The sequence below is a fragment of the Triticum aestivum genome, chromosome 2B (assembly GCF_018294505.1).
Source record: "Triticum aestivum cultivar Chinese Spring chromosome 2B, IWGSC CS RefSeq v2.1, whole genome shotgun sequence".
NCBI classification, from domain to species: domain Eukaryota; kingdom Viridiplantae; phylum Streptophyta; class Magnoliopsida; order Poales; family Poaceae; genus Triticum; species Triticum aestivum.
Genome location: NC_057798.1, coordinates 705,688,475 through 705,693,286, shown reverse-complemented (window position 1 = coordinate 705,693,286; position 4,812 = coordinate 705,688,475). Strand labels below are relative to the sequence as shown.

The 4,812-nt window shown below is 46.8% G+C and overlaps 1 pseudogene; it reads left to right on the top strand.

The window, feature by feature from the left end:
* The first annotated feature begins 4,006 nt into the window (after nucleotides 1-4,006).
* Nucleotides 4,007-4,392, top strand: LOC123042212 (putative cysteine proteinase inhibitor 7; annotated as a pseudogene).
* Nucleotides 4,393-4,812: the final 420 nt, after the last annotated feature.

Sequence of the window (4,812 nt, the reverse complement as noted above, 5' to 3'; positions counted from 1 at the left end):
TAATATTAGCAGAATAACTATTTTGCACACCACTTCAGCACTGCACGCTCAACAGAAGCGCACTGCATCATTTTGACGACGAGCACTGCAATAGAGACTAGTGAACTTCTCGTCGGAAAAAACTACACGCGTTATTTTTTCGGTACTGTTTTCGCTCTAATTTTTTAAAAGTTTATTGGAATGAGGCGTGTAATATACCGTTGAAAAGCTATGGACTAGGCGCAACTTCGACATGTTGAACACTTTTCGAGATTCCACACGGTTTAAGAGTAGTTTTGAAAATAGTGCGGCGGATGACGAGTGGCAGCGAGCGTTTTTTCGCGTTTTTTTCTAAACCGCTTGTCGGAATGAAGCAAATGATACGCCGTTGGATAGATATCATTGAGGCGCATCTTTTTCATATATAAATCTTTCTCTAATTCATTACGGTTTAAGAGCAGTTTCAAATTTACTAAATCGCGGAACTCTGTTTTTTAAATTTTTTAAAATTTTCGGTACTGTTTTTGCTCCAGTTTTCTAACCGTTTGTCGAAACGAGACGTATGATACGCCGTTGGAAAGCTACGGACAAGGCGCAACTTTCATATGTTGAAATGGTTTTGAGATTCCTTACAATTTTTAGTTAATTTTGAAAATCGTGCGGCTGAATTCGAGAGGGCAGCGGCTGTTTTTTCGCGAAATTTTTACGAACGGCTGGTCAAAATAATTCAAATCATATGCCGTTGGAAAGATATCGACGAGACGCAACTTTTTCATGTAGAACACTCTCTCTAATTCGTTACGGTTTAAGAGCAGTTTTAAATTTACCGAAGTGCGGACACTCTATTTTTCGCGACACCCAAATCGACATGCGTACTTCATCCGACTGAAAACCGCACTGCATCGGACGAAATGCCACACTGCATTAGACGAGCAAGAGAACTGCATGGTTTCCTTTTTGTGGGACATAAATTTTTGAAGACGAGGAAGAAAACCGCACTGCTTTTAGACGGAAAAGCGCACTACATCAAAGAGTCAAGCGAACTTCATGATTTTCTTGTCGGGCGTAAATTTTCTCAGGTGAGCTTTTGTGAGTTTTTTTCGTCATTTTTTATGAAAGAACGCACTGCTTCGAATGGAAAACCGCACTGCATCAGAAAGTCAAGCGAACTTCATGATTTCTTTTTGTTGGACGTACATTTTCTCGAACGAGTTTTTGTTTTCTTTTTATAAACGAGAGTGGACCGCAGAGACGAGTGCAAATAAACCTCGACATACATGGAAGTGAACCACATTACTACCAATAGTGGGCAGTTTTTAGAAAAAAAGAGGTTCACTAGAAGAACATCCCAAGAAGCAAGAAGAGTGTCGAACTAAGCGAACAGGCACACCGCACTGCATCGCACTGAATTGATCAGCCAGGAGCTCAATTTGCACCGAACAGTAGATAAAATCGATTGCCAAAACTGCAAGAATTTGCAACATGTTCTGCAAGTAGTCCCTTATTTTTTTTTACAAAACTCAGTGTACTGCACGCCCGAGAAACATGAACAGCTGCACATGGCAAAATGAACTTCTACAAAAATGCAAAACTTTGTCCGAGTGTTTGTCATCATGAGCGGGCGTTCCGCCGGCTGAACACTTCAAGTGGGCATTCCCCCAAACGACTCGTCATGGTCATCCTGTCTGTACCCGGTGAACTTCAAGCCTGGAAAAATTTGAATAGCAGGCGGCACATTAGTGAGAGCTCGCCGGAGAGGAGCGGAGGGGAAGGGAGAAGAGATAACCGATGGGATGGGGATCCCGCGCCATGGAGCTCGTCGCTAAGCACTCGAAGAGATGGATCTAGGGTGCGGGTTCAGCCGCTCGTCGTTGTGGTTACATGGAATGCCGCCGGGGGGGCGGACCTGCAAAACAGAGAGAAGGGGGGTGGATGAGTGGCAGGGGACAAAACATGGCAAAATGACCCGGAGCTGGCTGCCGGAGAGCCCTGCCATGCCACCACCGCCGGAGAGGACGAAGAGAAGGACCAGGGAGACGGCAACTGCCGGATCTGGCTGTAGAATCAGCCTGCTGGTGCGCCATGGGAAGAGCACTGCCGGAGGTCGAGGGTGCTCGTAGGCCTGGGTGGGAGCGAGCTGCACGCAGGGGTGGGGGCTGAGCTGCACGCCGGGCGGGCTGCACTACACGCCATAGTCGCCCGCACTGCATGTTCAGAGGGGAAGTGGGGAAGCCAGGGGCGCGGCGTCGGCAGTGGTGGCCCGGATCCAAGCGCAGTGTAGAGCGAAGGTGGTGGCGGCGAGTGTTGGGATTCGGTGTGGCTGCTCCGCACCGGAGGAGGGGGCGCCCAGGCCTCGCGGGAAAGGAGGAAGAGAGCCGGCCGCTCTCCTCCCTTCGGGCCTGGCTGGATCAATGATGAGATTGGGTGGATGGGGAGGTGGGGCGCCGATGCGGTTACATGGCGGCAGCCACGCGCTGGACTTGGAGTAGTGCTCAATTCAGGAGAGGGGATTCCACGACCGGGAGCTCGCAGGGTGGTGTCTTGGTCGGTGGTTGGCACAGCGCAGGGCATAGAGGAGGAGCAGCATAGCTTGTTGGGGCCGATCCAGCGGCGCAGGGCATCGCCGGGAGCCGGGACTGCCCGGATCTGGTGGCGTGGGGTCAGCACATCTCGGATCCAGTGGTTGGATGGCAGGGGGTGGCCCGATGTGGGCGGTGGCGCGCCGGAGGTAGCGGGGGTAGGTGGTTGGTGGGAGAGGAAGGAGGTGGAGGTGTGGGGTGAGGCGAGCTGCGGGGGCGCGACGGGGTGGTGTACAACGGCGGAGCAGGGCTCGGAGTTGGGGGCAGAGAAGATGAGCCGGGGCAGTCGGCTTGTGGACTTGTGGACGAGGGGTGTATGCGGGAGAGGTGGTGGGGGTTCGCTCGTTGCATGTGGTTCGGTTGCTAGTGTTAGCAGAATAAGCGTTTTGGTGTGCAGAATAAGGTCTTAAGGCGTGTTATCATAATAGACCCACCCTATATATATATATATATATAATGGTTCTACGAGAAATTCTATTTATATATATGCATAACGTGTACAATATGTAGTATCATAAAATACGAACAAACGAAAAAGAATAAATGGAAAACACAAAATTAAAGAAAAAATAAATAATAAAACCAAAACCCCTCAAACTTTTTAGTACCGGTTGGTAACACCAACCGGTACTAAAGCTCTCCCCACACCCGGGCCTGGCTCGTGCCACGTGGTGGCCCTTTAGCTGCGGTTCGAGCCGAACCGGTACTAAAGGTGGGGGGGGCTTTAGTCCCCACCCTTTAGTGCCGGTTACAGAACCGGCACTAAAGCCCCTTACGAACCGGGGCTATAGCCCGGTTCTGCACTAGTGTAGCACCTAGTCCAGGTTCACTGACAACTCTTACATGACAAGTGGCTACTACCACCTTCTCTAGCGGTAGAGCATATTAGCCTACTTCACTTTTTAAGATTTTTCCCATTTCTTTGACCCAAATATTCCAACATTCCAGGATAATACTATCCATTCCAATTAAATTTTTGATCTGATTAGTCTCCTTCTAGACGCCTTTTTGGGTGTATACCAATTAATACTGAAACATAAGTAGTAATAGATACAACATTAGACTAATTGTTGAATATTTGTCTAACCGTCACACCCAATAAAATCTTGCAGTCAATCTCATTCAAAATGCCTATATTTTGGTATGTGTCCAATTAATGTTCGCAGTAAAATGTTGTTTTAAATTCATGTTCGGATATGCATCTAAGTAATGTTTGGATAAACATAGTAAAATGTTGTCATAAATGCCATTTTAAATTCATGTTTGGATATGCATCCAAGTAATGTTTGCCTTCTGTAGTGATGTCTATTTAACCACCCCCATCTCGATTGTTGTGGAACCACTCACATTGCCAGTTCACCAGAGCCCCACATAAACTGACTCGTTATCTCAAGCTCCAAAACCTCACTAGCAAACCAAAATTTTCATCATCGCGAAGTTTATACGCCATGAGGACAACCAGTTTCCTACTCATCGTTGTTGTTGTGATCATGTATGCCATCGGTGTACCAGCCACGGCTGTGGTGAATCGATGGGAACCCGATTGTGGAACACGACAGGAGCGAATGGATGGGAACCAATCAAGAACATAAATGACAAACACATCCAGGAGCTTGGCGATTGGGCGGTGTTGGAATTCAGCAAGCATGTGAACTGCCTGGTCAAGTTCAACAAGGTGGTGAGTGGCAGACAACAACTCATGTCTGGCATGAACTACGAGCTCATCATTGATGTGACACACTTTGAGGGGAAAGATGGAAAATACAAGGCAGAGTTGCATGAGCAGGAGTTGTCCAAGAAACGCCAACTTCTCTCCTTCATGAAGGTGAACTAAGCGGGAGGAGGAAACTTTGTTAACAATAATTGTGTTCTTGGAATTATGTTAGCTCAATTGTTTGTCCAATAATAAATTATCATCTCGCATTGCCATGTGCTTTAAGGATCACACATCTACAACTTGATTATGATGAGAGAAGTAAAAGCAAACACATAATTGTGTTCTTTTCCTAGGAGAAGGAAGATTTGTTACCTTCGTTGTAAAACTCAGGAAGGTTCATGATATTTCTCCTAGCTAGACTTAAGAATGTTAATATGGATGCAAAAAACTTACAAAGACTTGCAAGTGCTTCAGAATCAAAACCATATTAGTACTCATATCACTAAATTCGCGAGTTCCAGTGAAAGTCTTAATGCATTCGTATTCAATAGTTTTACCTACTATGTTACCTTTATCCATTTCTCACCCTTAGTTGTT